This window comes from Rattus norvegicus, chromosome 15 (genome assembly GCF_021556685.1).
Source record: "Rattus norvegicus strain SHRSP/BbbUtx chromosome 15, alternate assembly SHRSP_T2T, whole genome shotgun sequence".
Taxonomy (NCBI): Eukaryota; Metazoa; Chordata; class Mammalia; order Rodentia; family Muridae; genus Rattus; species Rattus norvegicus.
Window position 1 is genome coordinate 46,977,468 of NC_141548.1, and position 20,900 is coordinate 46,998,367.

Sequence of the window (20,900 nt, forward strand, 5' to 3'; positions counted from 1 at the left end):
TTGGGAGATAGAAATAAGGGTACCTCACTGAGGTCAAGGCCAGCCTAGTCCAGATAATGAGGCTTTCACCAGAAAACGGCCATGGCTGATACATAAAGAAACCCCATATCAAAAATAAAGAAAAAATGGAAAAAAAATTGGAAGAAGTTAGAAAATTATTTTAAAAATGAGGACATTTGAAGAGATACCAGATAATTGTAAGATTTCTCATGCTCAGGTATTTGTTTAATATTTTGAGAATAGTTATTTTAGAAAAATATCATATAATCAATAATTTTCAGTAAGTACCAATCCATTTTTTCACAGAAACTAAAAGTAGAACTAAATTCAATTTGGAATCACAGGGATGAACGTAAAATCAAAAGAATACTGAAAAGTAGGATCATTGCTGGAAGTAATACCTCTCACTTATTACATGATAATAGAGATTATTAAAATTAAGATATCATACTAATCTAATATAAACATATACATTATTCAATAGCATAAAATTGTCAGGATAGACATGAGTCCACTCATGTATAGCCTGAATTTTATAATGTTACCAAGAAATAGACAGTGAAAAAAATACAGAATCCTAAAGATATTGTTCTGGTACAATTAGGTAATTACATGTAGAAGGGTGAGACACACTCTTTACCTCTGATTGCAAACAAAATTAAATTTAGAGCAGTCCAAGAGTTAAAGTATAAGGCAAAATATTTTAAATCTGATAGACGGAATATTAAGAAAATGATATAAATTTGTTTTTTTAAGAAGGACTTTTCCTTTTTGTGAGAATATTTTAAATTTACTTTCAAATGTTATCCTCTTTCCAGGTTTCCCATCCATAAACTTCCTATCCCATTCTTCTTCTACCATATTCTATGAGGGTATTCCCCCACACATCTAACTACCCCTCCCTGCATCCCTACCCTGACATTCCCCTACACTAAGGCATTGAGCCTTGGCAGAATCAAGGTCCTCTTCTCCCATTAGGGCCCAACAAGGCCATCTCCTGCTACATATGCAACTGCAGACATGGGGCTTTCCATGTGTACACTTTGAATGTTGATTTATTCTCTGGATGTTCTGAATGGTTTTATTGTTCTTCTTTTGGGTTGGCAAAAGCCTTCACCTCCTCCAAACCATTGTCTAACTCCTCCAGTGTGGGTTCCATTCTCAGTTGAATGGTTGGCTTTGAGCATCCGCCTCTGTATTTGTCATCCTCTGGCAGAGCTTCTCAGGAGGCAGCAGTATAAAGCAACTGTCAGCATGCACTTCTTGGCATGAGCAATATTGTCTGGGTTTGGTGGCGGTATGTATATGGGATGGATCCATAAGTGAATGAATCACTGGATGATAAGTAGCTCAGTCTCTGCTCCAAACATTGTCTCTGTATTTCCTCCTGTGAATATTTTTGTTCCCCCTTCTAAAGACTGAAGCATCTGCACTTTTTTGGTACTTCTTCGTGAGCATCATGTGGTCTGTGGATTGTATCTTGGATAATCTGAGCTTTTGGGATAATATCCACTTACTGGTGAGTGAATACCATATCTTTTTTGTGTGTGTGATTGGGTTACCTCTCCAGGCCTATATTTTCTAATTCTATCCATTTGTCTATGAATTTCATTAAGTCACTGTTTGTAATAGGTGAATAGTACTCCATTGTATAAATTTAACCTATTTTCTGTAACCAATAAACATTGGGGGGCATTTGGGTTATTTCCAATTTCTGGCTCTTATAAATAGGGCTGCTATGAACACAGTAGAGCATGTGTCCTTGTTATATGTTGGAGCAGTTTCAGGGGATATGCCCAGGAGTGTTATAACTGGGCCCTCAGTAGTACCATGTCCAATTCTTCATAAAGTTAGGGGGAAGCTGGACCCTCAGAAGCGCAGACAGTCCTGAGAACACACAGGAGACAATTACTTTCTGCCCATATTACTGACCCAAGAGGAAACAAGCTGGTACTCACACACTTATGGTCACTTGATCTTTGACAAAGGAGCTAAAATCATCCATTGGAAAATGGAAGCATTTTCAACATATGGTCCTGTTTCAACCATTGTCAACTTGTAGATGAAAAAAAATTGATCCATTTCTATAGTTCTGTAGAAAGCTTAAGTTCAAGTGGAACAAGGAAGTCCACATAAAACCAGATAAACTCAAACTAATAGAAGAAAAATCAGAGAAGAACCTCATGCACATGGGCACTGGGGAATGTTTCCTTAACAGAACAATTGCTTATGCAATACGATCAAGAATTGACAAATGGGACATCATAAAATTGCAAAGCTTCTGTAAGGCAAAAGACACCGAAATTAGGACAAAACAGCAACTAACAGATTGGGAAAAGGTTTTTATTAATTCTATGCCTTAATAGAGGACTAATATCCAAAACATACAAGGAACTCAAGAAGTTAGACTCCAGGAAATCAAATAACCCTCTTAAAATTGGGGTATGCAATGGCGAGACGTCATCTCCAGTAGCGATGATGACTCCATCATGCTCTATTACTGCCAGGAGGGCAAACCAAAGAGAACCCTGTACAGTAAGAAATATGGTGTGGAACTCATCAGATATACCCATGCAGCAAACACAGTCGTTTATAGCTCTAACAAAATAGATGATACTATTTGTTACTTGTCCTTGCATGACAATAAATACATCAGACACTTTCCTGGACACAGCAAGAGGGTGGTGGCCTTGTCCATGTCACCTGTGGATGACACTTTGATTTCTGGGTCTCTTGATAAGACCATTCAACTCTGGGATCTCCGGTCTCCTAACTGCCAGGGCCTCATGCATCTACAGGGCAAACCCATTTGTCCTTTGATCCAGAAGGGTTAATTTTTGCTGCAGGTGTCAACTCAGAAATGGTCAAACTTTATGACCTTCGTTCTTTTGATAAGGGTCCATTTGCTACCTTTAAGAGGCAGTATGATCGGACTTGTGAGTGGACAGGAATTAAGTTCAGCAATGGTGGCAAACTGATACTCATCTCCACCAACTGCAGCTTCATCTGCCTCATTGACGCATTTAAGGGTGTGGTGGTGATGCACACATATGGGAGTTATGCTAATAGCAAAGCTGTTACACTCAAATCTTCGTTTAATCCAGATTCACAGTTTATTATGATTGGTTAAGAAGATGGCAAAATACATGTGTGGAATGGGGAGAGTGGTATAAAAGTAGCTGTACTGGATGGGAAACACAGCGGCCCCATCACCTGTTTGCAGTTCAACCCCAAGTTTATGGCCTTTGCCAGTGCCTGTTCCAACATGGCCTTCTGGTTACGCACCATTGATGACTTATCCTGACGTTGCTGGGCTATTTGTACAGTGAGGGCAGCCAACAGGAAAAAGTCTGAGGTGACTGAGATGACAGTGTTTGATTGATCATTTGACTGGGCCTGGAGAACATCTACCCATGTGGCCTTCCAGAGATGTGCTGTCCATCTTCTCTAAAGGATTACTTTGCTGAGCGCCTTCAGGAGGACCCTTGGTGCTGCAGCTTCAGCTGGCACCCAGCCTCCTAGCTCTCACTGCCCCAGGCTCTTCAGAGTGTGATTAGACTTACGATTAGGACACATTGGGGCACCTGAACCCCTTCAGTTGTGAATGTACTTGCAGCTGAGGAGCCAGTGAAGTCACCACTTCCCACACATCCTTCTCACCCAAGAAATGCATGGGAAGCCGTGTTTCTGGTTTTGAGATGTTAGGGCTGCTCAGCACCCCTTGCCCTCACCCTGCATGTCTTGTTACTGGGTCTCCCTATGTAATTAATTGTGGCATTATTCCACAACCATCATGTTTCTTAGGTGCCAACCATTTACAAAAATAAGTCTTCATATACCTTGGGGTCAAAGAAAGGACAAGTACAGAGAACTGTGTCTGTCAGGAGGCTAGTCAGTATTCCTGCACAGGTGGGTGGGGCAGACCTTGGGCTTAGATGCTGGGTGACAAAGGCCCAAGAGTCTGACAGGGAGGGAGGGGTAGCAGGTAAATTCTGAGAGCTGAAAGGTTTTGCAGCCTGGTGCACTTCCCCCATCAAGACAATCCCACAGTCTCTCTGGTGGGGGATGCTACCGAGCTTGGCTTGTACAAAAGCAAGGTAGTGGTTTATTTTTGTACCTGAGTCACATCACTTTTCCTGTGAGCCAATATTGTGGAATGAGTCTGAGTTGTTTACACTGATGCCTTCCTTCCCTGCCCACCACAAATCGTGTACATAGTCAGCAGATGAAACACCTCTTCTCCAGCTCCTACCCGAGAGCTGGCTCTAGGCCTGTGTTATATGTTCTATTTAGCCTTTTTATATATGACCCTTGATCTGTCTGTATTTGAACACTGTGTGTGTCCACTTACCTTTGTGCAGACATGCACAATGCGTATGTGTATATGCCTGTCTCATCTATCTTATCAAGAGTTCAGCAGGAGAGGGAAGCCTGCAGCCGAGAATGACTTTGTGGATATTGTGTGCCACAATTGTTAGTCTTCTCTGTTAACCTTAGAGATATAACGTGAAGTAGAGCTTCTAGTGTTTGCTGTTTCATGGCAGCTAAGTGGGGTACTTGGGTGACTCCCTTGTGCTCTCTAAGCCACACCACGTGGCCTTCTCTACAGTGTTATAATCTTTTGCCTAATTATGCTCTGTCTGCACCTGTATATGTGTTGCAGTCATTTTTGCATGGCTTCTGTGCCTGGCTTGTGGCATTTAGGGACAGGGTGCTGGAACCACAGTGTTTTTAGTTTGTCAGAACTTAATTGGCCAACAATAAGTCATTGTCACCTGCTGTGTCTACACTGTTGCCCTTTTTCTTGCTTTTTCCTGAGAGACTTTTAGCTAGATCCTGACTAGATGAGTTGCAGTTGACCTTTCCTTCCCAGCATGGCAGCCTTAGAGTAGGACAAACGGCCGTCAAATACTGATGCAACAATATCCCTGCACATCCAGAAATCAAGACCCAGCAGGCTGTGATTTGCCCAAGAGTACCCAGCTGTAGCAGGTGGCAGGCAGACCATCACTGCTTCTGTGCAGCACCAGGCAGCCTTCCAGTCACCAAGGCTACTTTTTAAGCAATTACTTTTTGACTTGTTATTCCAACTGAAATAAGTTGCACTGATACTGAGGTCTGTAAGCACTGCTGAACACTCCTGCTTTAAATGTCTGCCTTCCCGGAGCAGACCAGTGTAGGAACCAGGCGACCGGAGCTGTTACTGCCTACCTTCAGGGTTTAAAAGCCCATGTCTGAAAGACCCATTGAGGGCAAATGTCTAAATGCAGGTGAATAAGGCTGCATGGCCTGAAAGTAGAGTGCCTTGCCTGACCGCAGGAAGTCGTCTGAGTGTCCAGAGTTGAGGCATCATGCTTTTGGAATGCATACTTCCTGCCCACAGCCTCTGCTGGGCCCTGTGGCCACAGAGCTGAGTTCTGAATGGGTAGGAAAAGGTGCAACTGGAATTTACATGGTCACAGGTTAATAAGAAAGAGGGAGAGCAAAGATGGCAGTTTGGGTATATGTTCCTGGGACGTATTCACTGTCCTCTGAAAGATAAGCCAGAGCCGCTGCTCTATATGTGACAGCTGACACTGCACTGTTCAACCACTAGCCACTGGGGTATTTTTTAATAAATCATTCCCTGTTGTAATTGACAATTACTGCTTATGCAGGGAAATTGGGAGATCTTTAAGAACCAGTTTGCTATCCAATGGTACCACTGTTAATCTTGATGTTAAATGTTCCTTTAGATATCTCTGTGCATAAACTTTGGTGTTTACATAGTAGTTATTCTACTGTACATACAATTTTGTCCTTTTTGTACTTAACATATAAACTTTTTTTGCCATGTTAAAAAAATAGGTAAAATTGGGGTATGGAGCTAAACAAAGAATTTTCAGCTGAGAAATAATGAATGGCTGATAAGCACCTAAAAAAGTGTTCAGCATCCTTAGGTATCAGGGAAATGCAAATCAAAACAGCCCTGAGATTCTACCTCACGCAAGTTAGAATGTCTGAGATAAAAATCTCAGGTGACAGCAGATGCTGGGGAGGGTATGAAAAAGGAGGGAGAGTCATCCATTTTTGGTGGGTTCCTGCACTTGCCTCTTGCCATCTGGTTGTCTCTGGTGTTAGCTTCTCTTGCTGATTCTGAAAGTGGCTTGTCTTCTTTGTATGCCTGTGTCAATATGCCTGTAGACCTGATTTCTTTCAGTCAAATCTGGGAACAGTGCTGCTCTTTTGTTTGTGTGTCCTGAAGCCTGCAGGTGGACAGTTTGGTGGAGAAGAGTTGGTCTTACCTCTGCTCTAAGGTGTGTAGGTACACCTTACTACTGGGTTTCAGTTCTTGGTGCTGGCAGAAACCCTAAAGGTCGTGCCCCTTATTGCACCTAGATCCCTTTGCCCAGAGGGCACAAATGGTACCAGACTGTTTCCTCAGGAATGTGAGCAGAAAGTAATTGTCTCCTGTTTGTTCTCAGGACTGTCTGCACTTCTGAGTGTCCAACTCCACCCCCAACCTCCACCTCCACCCTCCACTCCCAATCCCACGGCCAAATAGTTTTTGATGTTTGGCTGTCTTAGCCAGTGTTCTCTCCTATGTGAGTCTCTCCTTTTGATTTGATTGTGAGATAATTAATATCTTGATATTCTTTGGAGTAGACACCATTCTTATTCTGGCGATTTCCTTTTAGAATCCTCTGTAGGCCTGGATTGGTAGATAGATATTGTTTAATTTTTTATTTGTTGTGGAATATCTCATTTTCTCCATCTGTATTGATTAAGAGTTTTGTTGTGTATAGTAGCCTGGTCTCTTATTTGTGTTATCTTAGTGTTTGCATGACCTGTGTCCAGGCTTTTCTGCTTTTATGGTCTCTGTTGTGAAATCTGGTAAAATTCTAATAGGTCTGTCTTTACATACCCCTTGGGTTTTCCCACTTACTACTTCTAATATTCTTTCTTTCCTCAGTGCACTAGTTTTTTGATTATTATGTTATGATTAGATTTTCTTTTATGGTCTAATCTATTTGGTATTCTATAGGCATTTTGTCTATTTATGGCCATTGCTTTTTAGGCTGGGGAAGTTTTCCTCTATGATTTTGTTGAAGACATGTTTGGGTCCTTTGACCTGGGAATCTTCACTCTCTTGTCTTCCTATATTCTTAGATTTGGCCTTTTCATTGTGTCCTAGATTTCCTTTGGGTTAGAAGTTTTTTGTTTTATGTTGGTGTTTTTTTTTTAGTTATCTTATCAGAGTATGTCTTCTATTTCTTGTATTCTCTTGTTGATGCTTGAATCTATGTTTCCTGGCTTTGTTCCTAGATGTTCACTTTCCAGGGTTGCTTTCATTTGTGCTTCGTTATTGTTTCTACTTCCATTTTTTAGGTTTGCACCGCATTGTTCAATTCCTTCACCTGAATGATTATGTTTTCCTGTATTTCTTTAAGAGATTCATTTGTTTGCTCTTTAAGAGCTTCTGCCTATTTCTCTGTGTTTTTCAAAATTTCTTTCAGTGAGTTCTTTATATCCTCCTAAAGAATTCCATTATCTTCATGTGATAGGATTTTAGGTCAGTACCCTAATTTTCATGTCTGTCCATGTATCTGAGGCTTGCTGGGGTGGGAGACCTTGGTTCAGATGATGCCAAAGTATATTGGATCCTACTGCTTATGATCTTGTGCGTGGCTCTTGCTATCTATATATCTCTGGTTTTGGTGTGGTTGTCTGACCATGCTTCCTGTTTCCATGGGTTGCTGCAAGTCTCCTTGGATGGCTGTGACCCTGGCAGACCTTCTGGGAGGCCTTCAGACTGTGGGATCTTCAGAGGGGCAAACAAGCAGCAAATCTGTTGCCCTGGATGCAGAGGATTTCCTGGAGGCTTTCAGGCTGTGGATGGTCCTTTCTCCTGTGTACAGCATATCTCTGGGGAGGTCTTCCAATTCTTTGGTCTTCAGAGGAGTAGTCAGGGTGATGATTTGCCCCATAGGAAGGTGTGGGTCAGGACTGCAATTAATTTTATTTTTAATTTTTATTATATATATTTCTTTACCTACAATTCAAATGTTATTCTCCTTCATGGTTTCCTGTCCATATGTCCCCATTCTCTCTGCTTCCTCCCATCCATAAGTGTATTCCCCCTATACATCCCTCTTTCTGCCCCCCATATTTTCTTGCACTGTGGTCCAAGTTCGGCAGGACCAAAAGCTTCCTCTTCCAGTGGTGCTGCAACAAGGCTATTGTCTGCTACATATGCATTTGGAGACCTGGGTCAGTCCATGTATATTTTTTGATAGTGGTTTAGTCCCTGGAAGCTCTAGTTGGTTGTCATTATTCTTTTTAGGGGTTTCAAGCTTCCTCATGTCCTTCAATCCTTCCTCTAATTCTCACTACGGGGGCCCTGTTCTCAGTTCAGTGGTTTACTGCTAGCTTTGACTTCTATATTGTACATGCTCTGGTTATGTCTCTTAGGAGAGATCCACATCAGTCCCTTTCCACTGTATTTTTTAACTACATCAATATTATCTAGTTTTTGTGGCTGTATGTCGCGCCCACCTCATCTGGCAAGGAAGACGTAACAGGCTTGGATTCTTTTCAACAGCCTTTACTGCAGGACACCTTCATTGTTGATACAGGGAGGCGGCGGCTGCCAGCCCTAAGTGTTACAGCTCCAAGTGTTACAGCTTCAAGTGTTCACTCGCTGAGCAGCAAAGCCGCTCGCCTTATATACACAACAGTATGCTAATATTCTTTCAGGTATTGGTGGGGCATGAGTCACCCCACTGTCATCCCAGCTACTTGTCCTCCAGAGATTGGTGCGGCATGAACTTCCATTTAGCATAGTACCGCCCCAGCCAGACTGACATCAGGTGCAAAACCCCACGCATGCTCAGTACTGTTGTTAGGAGGTTGCCAGATTCACCTCATTATCATACAGCTGCCACGCTGCTCCTTACATCTCCTCCTTTTTTGTTTAATAAAAGGACTGGTCTAGATCTGGGTGTCATGTCAATCTTGTCTTTGCTCCTGTCTTAGGTTGTTCCTGACGATGACTCGGCCTTACCCATCGTTAGGTCACCCTATCGCCACCGGGCCCCATGTCTTAGGTTGGTCCGAGCTTGAGGAAAGTTGCCCGTCCCTGGATACAATGACCCCACATGACTGTGACAAAAATGATCTAGGGCGAACTCTTAATCTTTCAAAGAGGCCAGCCATATGTTGGGAGAAGCACCCTTTTTAATGGTGGTCATAGTCTGGTAAATAACCACTTTGTGTCTGGCATGTTCCCTTTTTAAACGGCCAATAAGCCAGAGACATACTCCGCATCCCAGGAGGACAATAGCTCCCCGGGACAAACATGCCCGCCCACTCCTTGAAAAGGGAGAAAGCATTGGTAATCCATGAGGTAAAGTCTTCAACTGTGATGGGGTACAGCCTAGTGCTGTTGAGGACAGCAATCTGCATCAGCAATTGTCTTGATAGTTGCTCTGCTTTCATGGACCAGTTTCCTTTCAGATTATTCGAAATTTCTTTGCTCTGTTGAGAATGCTGAGAAGTTATTTCACAAAGGAGTAATGCATAAACCTCTAAGGGAGGAAACGCAAGACAGCTGTGTCATGTGATACAGCGCTTCAATTTATTCTTGAACTAAATCTATCCTTTGATTGGCTAATAGAAGGCCAGATGCCAAATGAGTATTAAATTCTTCTTGTATTTCTAGCGCCACTGCAGTTCTTTCTACAATCTGATTGACAGTCTCAGTCGTCTGTATTTGATTGGTCATAGCGATTGCAGCTGTGGTAGCTGTGGCAGCAGACAGCACAATGGCTGAAATTATGACTGCCGTAATTCCAAAATCTCTTTTGGCTCTCAGTAAATTAAGAATAGGAAAGCTATCTGAGTTTGCCTCTACTGGGATTGGCACAAAGGAGGGAATCTTAACCATCACTGTGGTGTCATTGGTGCCATCCCAGCATTCAGCTAAATAGCAGACTACATCAGAGCTATTACAATTTAAAACACCATTGCTGACATTAGTGCTTATCAGAAAGAAAAAAGGTGACCTAACACATACTGAAGTACTAGTGGCAATATTATTTGCCAAGAGGTTATTATATTGAATATTGATCAACCTGGTATCACCTTTTCTGGTAGCTGAAACATTATACAGCACGAAGTTCTCACCCATCAACCTAGCAAAGGGGGTCAAGGATGTATATGGCCCTTGCTCATTGGACAGCACCCACTGAAACCAAGGCCAGAGATTATGCTTGCCAGTCTTATTCTCCCCCCAATCATACTGTACATGGCCAAGAGGAGGGGAAAATTCAAATCCCAGTAGGAATTGTTTTGTTCTATGGAATGGACTCTGACATGGGGTAAAATTAGGTGGAAACTCTTGATGCGGGGGGCAAGCGGGTAAGACTCTACGACGGGTAGAGCTATTCTGTGCATAGTTACCTTGCCCTGGGCATGATGGAACACTACAATTATGCATCACAATTAGTGTTGTAATGTTCAGATCAGCAGAACTATCGACTGACATGTCCTCGCTGGGTGAAGAGACTCCCTGGGCGATTTGACTCAAAGCAGCCAGGATGATCCTGGTGTTCATTGCGCTATCACTTATAGGATTCAACCAATTAGCTAATGTGGCTCTACGTAACCAAATACAGGGCAGGGAAGAGTCTTTAATGGTAAAATATAAGGTATGCAACAGAGAAACGTTAGTGGCAGCATACCGTTGGTGCATTTCTCCAGTTGGCACCATACAGGGAACATCATGCAAACAGGAGGTAGAGAAAAAGGGTGGCAAAACAGCAGAATTGCTATGAACTGGCATGGGTACTGGCCAGGATCTGGCAACAGATCCTGTATTATCATTAACCTGTATTATCATTCCCAGTAGTAGTAGTAGGGTTCGTAGTCTCATCTTCAGGAAGAACAGAAGGCAATTTTCGAGTCATGCGCTCAGGTACCCAAATTGGATTTTCTTGATTCTGCGGAAAAACACAAACAGCTCCCCTAGATCTCGAAATCACGGGATCTGGGCCACGCCATTCATCAGTTAAGACATCCTTCCACTTTACTGCTGCATTAGTTATAGGTGCAGTAGCAGCATGGCGATCCGCAGCAGAGCGGCCATGCGCATCCAAAATTAAGAAATTTAGAGTAAAAAGATCTAAAGAAAGTCGTTCTTTTGGTGTTTGGCTGCTGGCAATTCCCTCCTTTTGTTTTTTTATAAGCTCTTTTAAGGTACGATGTACCCTTTCCACAATTCCTTGACCTTGGGGATTGTATGGCAATCCTGTTGTATGTTTGACCTGCATTGTCTGGCAAAATGCCTGAAAGGACTTTGCAGTGTAGGCAGGCCTGTTGTCTGTCTTGAGACTATCAGGCTTTCCCCAGGCTGCCCATGCCTCTAAGCAATGGCTAATGGCATTATGAGCCTATTCACCAGTCATCAGAATAGAGTGTATAATACCGGAACAGGTATCAACAGAAACATGAGCATATTTTAAATTTCCAAATTGAGATATGTGTGTGACATCCATCTGCCAAAGTTTTAGCGGGATCAGACCACGAGGGTTAATCCCCACATGAGGAGGGTGGTGAAATTGAACACAATTTTGGCAACGTAACACCATATCACGAGCCGCAGCTCTAGAGATTTTAAATTTTTGTTGAAGAGTAAAGGCAGGTACATGAAACTTTTGATGAAATTCTCTAGCGAGATCAACCGGAGCGGCATGAAAAATAAACTCTCTACGAGTACTAGCATCCACCAGGGTGTTATTAATGGTCATGAGACCAGGCAAATTAGTATGGACTCGAATATGTTGTATGAAAAATTTATTTTTTCTGGCCCAAATCAAATTTTGTAATTCTAAAAGAATTTGACATACAGTACTAGTCGACCAAATTGGCCCTGCAATTTCAAGTGAGCGCACTGCATTAACCACATAAGCAGAGTCAGAAATTAAATTAAAAGAATCATGAAATCTTTTGAAAACTTCCAATACAATTTTACATTCTGTAATTTGGGGGTGCCTGGACTGTATTGAATAAATACTGGTTCTTGAGAATGAACCATATAGGCACCTACACCTGTTTTGGAGCCATCTGTATAAATATCTAACGCTCCAGACAAAGGCTCTGAGGCAGTGATCTTAGGAAAGATCACTGGATGTTCAGTAAAAAATTGTAGCAATGGATCCTTAGGATAATGATTGTCAAACTCTCCATCAAAACTACAGCGCAATATGGCCCAATCATCTATCAATGTACACAATGTTTCTACCTGAGCAGTTGCATATGGTATAATAATTTTTTTGGTGAAATACCAAAATGCTGAATGCAAGATTTAACGCCTAATACAGCAAGCTGTACAACAGCAGAAGGGTAATATTCAAGGGTTTTATTAGGAGAAATATGGGGATAAATCCAAAGAAGTGGACCTTGTTGCCATAATACTCCTGTAGGTTGACAAAAAGTTCTCAGTATACACAAAAGCAGATCTTCCTCTTCCTTGTACCTTTTTAGTATTGCCTTTTCTAGTCTTTCTTCTACTTTCCTCAAGCATAATCGTGCTTCCTTGGTTAAAACACGGGGTGAAGTAAGCTGAGAATCCCCTTTCAGGATCTCATAAAGTGGTTGTAAATCTACATTGGGCATTTTAATGTAGGGTCGAATCCAATTTATGCTTCCTAGTAATTTTTGAAAATCAATTAATGTTTTTAAATGGTCTTTTCGTAATTCAATTTTCTGAGGGGAAATACTATGAGGAGTGATTTTAGTTCCTAAATATTCTCCCATTTGGCCCATTTGAACCTTTTCAGGTGCTATGAACAACTGATTGCTTTCAAGCACCTTAACCATTTTTGTGCCCCTTCTTGGGCAGCTAGTATAAACATTTAGCCAGCCCTCTGGGGAGCTTGCCCAGCCGACTTAATCTTCTAGCTACAGATGTAGGCTCCAAAAGCCAATTGAAACTTTTTATTTATTTGTTCCTTTCTTTCTTTTTTTTTTTCGGAGCTGGGGACCGAACCCAGGACCTTGCGCTTGCTAGGCAAGCGCTCTACCACTGAGCTAAATCCCCAAGACCTATTTGTTCCTTTCTTGAAAGGAGTTAAAGCTGCATCAATGGGTGAATCAACCAGCATTTAAAGTTTTAACCATTTTTTTTCTTTTCTTTTAAACATAAAACACAAAACATTCAAGCATCGAGAAGCAAAACCCAGACAGAAATTGACATACATCCACAGCTTTGTGCACCAAGGACAAACAATAGACACAGAAAGAACTAGATGGTGTTCCACCAAAGGGACCCAGACACCCTACCTAAAGAACCCAGAACCAGAAATAAGCACTTCTCCAATAGGAGCCAGCAAGGAGGCAAGATGTCTCCCACCTCCTTCTGTTCCCAGGAGAGCTCCAAAAAGTTTAAGCTCATTTCCTTCTTTTGCCAAAGCATCTGTGGAGAGTTCGGGAGGACTGCTTTTCTCAACCCCATTCTCTCTCTTGTCTGGGGTGTAAACTGTCTCTAGTCAGGGTCCAAAGACTAAAAGCATCTATGAGAATCGACTTTGCTTCTCTAGATTTTAATATAACTCTAAAAGAACACATACACAAAAACATTTTACCATTATTACCTTGTCCCCTTTGGACCACTACCACTACCCCAAAGCTTTATCTTTGCACATGCTTTCAATTTCTGTGATCCTTCTGAATTCTCCTTACTGAGGCCTTTAAAATCTGTATCCACCACCTGAGTTCCCATTCGAGGGGTCAATATGAGTCTGGTGGTAGAACTGAGGTCGAGTCCTGCGCTTCCCTTTGTTGCTCTGCGGGAGGCCCGGGACCCGATGGTTATACCTTTACTTTCACTTTCTCTAAGCTGTCAGTGATGCTTTCTAGATTGTCTGACATTTCTAAGGTCAAGGCTTTTAAAGAAGAATATATCTTATTTGTTTCCTGGTTCTGATTATCCTCTTTTTTTTATCTCTGCCTTCTCTCTGTTCCTTTTGTCTCCTTTTCTTTTCCTTTCTTTCTTTGGGACCTTTTCTCCCTCTGACATACTTTCTTGATGCTCTGCAAGGATTCTCTGACCTGTACTAACGACTTCCTCACATCGCTTATACTCTAAGCAGGCACGGACCATGCGCCAAAGAGGCTTTGGTCCGGGTCTAAGCTTGCCCTCTGTGGCTTCTTTATCTAGATCCTTTCCCAATTTGTCCCATGCTCGCAAGGTAAGAGATCCCAATACCATAAACCACAGAGCACAATGATTGCATTCATCAAGAAAACTTGACAGGATTTTCCTTTCAACTTTGAGCTTACGCCGATTAAGGAGCTCCTGGAGAGCTGTGAGGAGTGGGCTGGAATGTGAGCTTCCCATACTCAATGAACTTATTTACAAGCGGTTTTACGAGCTGGCCTGTTTGTTTATACCCAACTCCGTAGCCTGGCACCTGTTGGCTACTCCGAGCAAGTGCACTCCCGTCCGGGACGGTGGCAATTCAAAAGAAAGCAAACCCACAACACAAAGACGAAAAGAAACAAAATTATAAATCCTGCCCACAAAGGATCAACTTGAAACAACATTGCTGCAGACTGCAGACCTTTTAGCCTCTAACCCAAGGCTCCCATCGTCTCTGCTTACCTCCAGAGAACTTTATCGTCCCTTACCGGGAACTTTTCCGACGTCGCTCATCCTGAATCTGAAGAGTTCTGAGATCCACCAGGATGTCCTCATCCCCGTACGGGCCACCACTTTGTCGCGCCCACCTCGTCTGGCAAGGAAGATGCAACACGGTTGGATTCTTCTCAACAGCCTTTACTGCAGGACACCTTCATTGTTGATACAGGGAGGCAGCGGCAGCCAGCCCTAAGTTTTACAGCTCCAAGTGTTACAGCTCCAAGTGTTACAGCTTCAAATGTTACCGTGCTGAGCGGCAAAGCCGCTCACCTTATGTACACAACAATATGCTAATATTCTTTCAGGGATTGGTGGAGCACGAGTCACCCCACTGTCATCCCAGCTACTTGTCCTCCAGAGATTGATGCGGCATGAACTTCCATTTAGCATAGTACCGCCCCAGCCAGACTGACATCAGGTGCAAAAACCCCACGCATGCTCAGTACTGTTGTTAGGAGGGCACCAGATTCACCTCATTATCATACAGCTGCTGCGCCGCTCCCTACAGCTGTATACATATATATCTATTTTTCTTGAGAGTTTTGCTGGATATATTGACTTGGCTTGGCACTTGTGTTCTCTTAGGTCTGTATGTTATCTGTCCAGGATCTTCTGGCTTTCATAGACTCTAGTGAGAACTCTGGTGTAATTCTTATAGATCTTATAGGTCACGTGACTATTTTCCCTTACTGTTTTTAATATTCTTTCTTTGTTTTGTGCATTTGGTGTTTTAGCTATTATGTGATGAGAGGAATTTCTCTTCTTGTCCAATCCATTTGTAGTTCTGTAGGCTTCTTGTATGTTTATGGTCACGTCTTTCTTTAGGTTAGGGATGGTTTCTTATATAATTTTGTTGAATATATTTACTGGCCCTTTAAGTTGGGAGTCTTCACTTTCTTCTATATCTATTATCCTTAGGTTTGATCTTCTCATTGTGTCCTGGATTTCCTGGATGTTTTTGGCTAGGATCTTTTTGCATTTTACAAAAAAGAGATTCTCTCTTCTATCTCTTATATTCTGTTAGTGATGCTTGTATCTATGGGTCCTTGTCTCTTCCTTAGGTTCTTTATCTTCAGGGTTGACTCCCTTTGAGCTTCCTTTCTTTATTATTTCTATTTCCATTTACAATTCCATTACCTGTTTGGCTGTGTTTTCCTGTAATTCTCTCAGCGATTTTTGTGTTTCCTCTCTAAAGGCTTCTACATCTTTACTTGTGTTTTCCTGCATTTCTTTAAGGGAGTTCTTTATGTCTTTCTTAAAGTCTTCCATCATTATCAAAAAATGTGATTTTAAATCTAAATCTTGCTTTTCTTGTATGCTTGGATATCTGGTATTTTCTTTGGTGGGAGAACTGGGCTCTAATAATGCCAAGTAGGTTGGTTTCTGTTACTTAGTTTCCTGTGCTTGTCTCTAGCCATTGGGCTGTCTCTGGTATTTGCTTGCCTTGCTGTTTCTGAGAGTGACTTGACCCTGCTGTAGGCCTCTCTGTCAGCACTCCTGAAGTACTGTTTTACTATTTTCTTTCAGTCTTCCCTGAGAACAGGTGCTCTGAGTTGAGGTGTGTCAGCACTCCTGGAGACTGTCTTCCAGTCTGGGCGTGGGCAGGAATTAAAGCGTCCTGCCCGTGATTGCTTCTAGGTCCTTGCACCCATCAGGCACAGTTGTCAGTATGCGATTCTCTCTTGGGTCTGGACTGAGGGCAGAGGGTAGTCTCATCTGACTTCTCAGGAGTATCCACAATTTTGAGGTTGTAGCTCTCTCCCCCATTGGATTTGGGAGCTGGGAGCTCTTTGGCCGATTCAATTCGGTCCTGGGCAGAGACCAGAACTGTGGGTACCACTGGCTGTCTCTTCCTGTATCCCTGTGTCCAGAAGGTCTGTGTAGTTTGCCCTTGCACCATGGATGTGGACAGAGGTGTGCAGAGGTTGCAGTCTTTCTTGCAGTTTCTGGATGTCTGCATTCCTGGGTGGTCAGATCTCTTCCCTGCGGGATTTGTGTGTATTTCCCCTTTAAACATATTCTTTTCCTCAAAATTTTTTCTTCTTTTTCTATGAACTCAGAATAACTGTGTTTTCTGCCTAATTGTCACTTCTCAGTTGCTCTCCAGAATCTGGCATTCAACTCTTCATTTGCAATACTAACTCCAATAATATTTGTTGGCCTGACAACATTACTCATGATTTTTCGGAAGCATGTCCCATGTTCTACAATAGACATGAGGTGTAAATCCCAATGCTTATATTTATACTAGGAATTTTTTCTTATCCTTTCAACAAATTCAAGGTAGAATTTACTTTCTTAAAAAAGACTATTATCTTATAATAATAAATCTTCATTTTTATTATATTGTATTTATCTGTATATTTTTTGGTTATGTGTGGGGTTAACCTATGTGTCAAAGTATGTCTATTGTGATTATAGCATGATTAGTCTGAATCAGTTCTCTTCTTTCATTATGTTCTGGGGATTAAACACCAGCTAGTAAGCTTGATACAAAGGACCTTTACCCTATAAGCCATCCTGCCAACACTTAGAATATTACTTTTGACTAGTGTCCTTGTAGCTCTATTTCTATAGTCAGTTATACTTTCCGTACATAGATTTACAGATTAATCCTCTAGTGAACAGTGATTTGTTGTATGTTTTTGTTGATTATCATATTTGAAATATTAATGATAATAAACTGAGCTTATCATTAATAAAAGGAAAAACTAGCTACTGCCAAAAGAACAAATTATATTGTTTATTTTTAATGAACATTGCACAAATCAAGGTATGGTTTAATTAAAAATGTCTATTGGAGCGCTGTTGGAATGACTCAGGGGTTAAGAGTCTGCTGACTGCTCTTCCAGAGGTCATGAGTTCAAATCTCAGCAACCACATGGTTACTTACAACCATCTGTAATGAGATTTGATGTCCTCTTCTGGGTGTCAGAAAACAGCTACAGTATACTTATATATAATAAATAAAAATGGCATCTGGATGTACCAGAAGCCAGGCTGAACTTGAATTCATAGAGGTCCGTGCACCTCTGTCTTTACAGTGCTGGATTTAAAAGTATACACGTCTATGTTCTACACCATTGAGACAATGTTACAAATTTAAAATTCACATGTTTTTACTGGAGATATTTGACTTTGACCTTCACTGAGCAGTATGGGATTTCTCTCACTCGTGCCTGTTCACTGGCAGTGGATTTGCCACTTGTATTCTATCTCATTTGATTTAAAATTTATTAATTTGACGTATACTAAAAGATGTAGGAATATAAAATATAATCATCCTAACCAATATATGTAACAAGAAAGCTTTGAAAGCTGATATCATCATCCATCAACAGGAATGGTCTGACTTAGGGCAGGTTCAAAGGATGACCAAATCAAGTCATACTGTGGTCTTAAGACTCTTAGGTCCATCCTTAGCATGAAGAGGGTACTGAAAAAGTGGGGAATGGGAGCAGCACTAACTTAATAATGATTCAAAGTCAACAGCAGGTGCAAGCTGTCAGTTCACATGCTCCCTCTATGACAGAAGCTCGTTATCATTCTTCCTTCTTCCCCTTCCTTCCTACTCCCTTTTCATTCTTTTATCATTCTCCATTCCCATTCTTTGTGTTTGTCAAGTAGAGAGTACGAGCATTATCTCTTACTTATTAAAATTATATAGTCAAGTATTATTTAATAATATTTTTGGAAATTTTTGAATTTACATACATTTTATGAGTCCTGGATCATTAATTCCACTTTCTTTAAAACAGAAACAAAACACAAAGCCAAAACACTTTTTCTAATATGTTTACAGAGCCTGTTCTTCAAGGTTAGCTAGGCATAGAATGCCCTTGTCGTTTCCTGTACAGCAGATAGCAGTCTTTAGCAACAATTTTCATTTAAAAAAAAAGAGATGTTAGATTAGGTGAAAATATTCCTTATAAAATTTATGCAAGTAAGGCAGCTAGATTTCTCTAATGTTTCTCAATGCAATATTATGTCCAATCCTTCAAGTAGCTAGGATAATGCAGTACTTTTATATACCTATATATCATGTTTCAATTCTCCAATCTTTGTTTGCTATCTTACCAATTCCATAGCTCAGAATACACTCCTTCTAATACTATTTGAATCAACATCATATACAAGCCTTTTTCTTATAAGATTAAATCATCTATCATTTGCTTATTTTTATAGATTTCTTGTATTCCTCTCTGTATCTTTTCGTGAGACCACTTTAATTATCTTTGATTTCCCCAAGTTAACCCTTGCTAATTAATAGAGCAGTCATTGGACAAGAGGATACATGGATCACACCATAATTTCAAAATCAATGAAAAGTCTGGCTATGATTTTTATTCCTAAAAATAACCATATAGGTTTTTATTGCCTTTGTGCTTCTATAGTCTAGATCCTTTCCCCTAGTCCTAGAGGCTAATCAGATGGTCTGATCTTCTTTCTCCATATCCTCATGACCACCTCCATTCTTTATTCCTGAAAGTGTATCTGTTTCATTTATTATGGAGTAGGTCTCGGTATTGAAGGATATATATTCCCCAGAAAGAAAGACTGAAAATTAAATATAAGAGATAGTAGATTAGTTTCAGGCCAACAGTAGTCATGAGCTTACATGGGGATCATGGAGATCTATGACCTAGAGATGCTGAAGGGGCAGAAATTGTGTCACACTGCCTCTTAGGGAGGCATGTCAGAGCTGGTAAAGAATGTGTAAAGAAAAAAAACAAAAACAAAAAAAAAGGAAGAAAGAACCTAAATATCTCCACTATTGTGCCCGCCTATCTTGTCATTTGGTATGCCTTATGTTTTTTATTCATTTATTCTTTGGCTTACCTTTTTCACTGTAATTAGATAAAATCACATGTCATTTCAATTTGCATTACATGCTGGCTAAAGATGATGAAAATACCATATTTCTTCCCATTGTTGTTTCTTATTTAGAGCTCTTCATTTAATTTCTGCTTGCTTCATCTATTTTTGTTTGTTTGTTTGTTTCCGTGATATTTAGTTTTGTAAGTTCTTTATATATTTTAGATATGGACCCTCTTTCAGTGATACAACTAGAATCTATGTTTCCTCCTTCTGTAGGCTGCCTGTTCATTCATTTGAGTAATGTCCAGTGCCGCATACAAGCATTTTAGTTTAAAATGATATCATTCATCAGCTGTTATTCCCCATGCTTACAGGGCCGAGTTGCTGTTCAGGAAATGCTTCCTTAGATGTATATGTTCAAAGACATTCTCTTTTTATCCTCACTTAGATTCATTGCCATATGCTAAGATTGTTGATCATTTGGAAGTGAGTTTTGTTCAGGATGAGATATGTGTACATACTTTTGATTTTTGTTCATTCTGCTGTCTAATTTGACTAGATCTACATGTTAAAAATACTGTGAATTCCAGATTGTATTTTCTACCATATTGTCAAAATTCACACAGTTCTGAGACTGTGCACTTATATGGGGGCCTTAAATTCAATTAATATTTAAAGTCTTCTTTTTTCTTCTTTTTTCTTTCCAGAGCTGGGGACCGAACCCAGGGCCTTGCGCTTGCTAGGCGAGTGCTCTACCACTGAGCTAATTCCCCAACCCCTTAAAGTCTTCTTTTTTTTGCACCACCCTGTAGTATAATTTGAAATCTTGGATTGTATTATGTCTACTCTTTTACAGTTTTAGGACTATTTTGGCTTTCCTGTGTTTTAATTTTTATGTTTCCATAAGAAATTTACTGTTTATTTTAATTTTTGTAAATAATTAGACAATTTTGATAGAAATTTGCTTCGAATAATTACCTTATATTTGATGTGGTGACCATTTTCACAATATTATTCCAGAAAATCAATATAGGAATGGCCTTGCAATCATCTTGTGTTTTGTATCTGTCAGTTTCTATGATATATTGAGTCTTTTATTACATAAATCTATCAGTTTCTTAGTTAAATCTTCCCGGAGTTTTTCATGATATTGTCATTGCCATTGCTCTCCTGATTTTCTGAATATGCTTAATACAGTAAGACCTCTGATGCAAGTATGCATTGTGTGTTGTGTTTTATTTATGTGTGTGTGGGTGTAAGAGAGAGAGAGAGAGAGAGAGAGAGAGAGAGAGAGAGAGAGAGAGAGAGAGAGAGAGAAGGAGTATCATATAGGTTGCATGTGTGCCTCTCTCTTAGTTTTGTAACCTGTAACTTCTCTGAATGAATTCTTTGGGAATAAGATTTT

At 40.7% G+C, this 20,900-nt stretch overlaps 1 long non-coding RNA gene and 1 pseudogene across 4 annotated transcripts; one reads left to right on the forward strand and one right to left on the reverse strand.

Moving 5' to 3' along the window:
- Nucleotides 1–2,444: 2,444 nt before the first annotated feature.
- Nucleotides 2,445–3,304, forward strand: Wdr82-ps4 (WD repeat domain 82, pseudogene 4; annotated as a pseudogene).
- A 5,264-nt stretch (nucleotides 3,305–8,568) lies between these two features.
- LOC148001017 (uncharacterized) lies at nucleotides 8,569–14,925 on the reverse strand. 4 transcript variants are annotated; one of them, XR_015638341.1, is made up of 3 exons: nucleotides 14,668–14,925; nucleotides 10,868–10,979; nucleotides 8,569–9,516 (listed from the first exon to the last, which is right to left on the reverse strand). It is a non-coding gene; the product is annotated as an uncharacterized LOC148001017 (long non-coding RNA). The 4 variants fall into 4 exon arrangements; XR_015638340.1 differs by having other exon boundaries at nucleotides 8,569–9,528; XR_015638342.1 differs by having other exon boundaries at nucleotides 14,642–14,925.
- Between the last annotated feature and the right edge of the window lie 5,975 nt (nucleotides 14,926–20,900).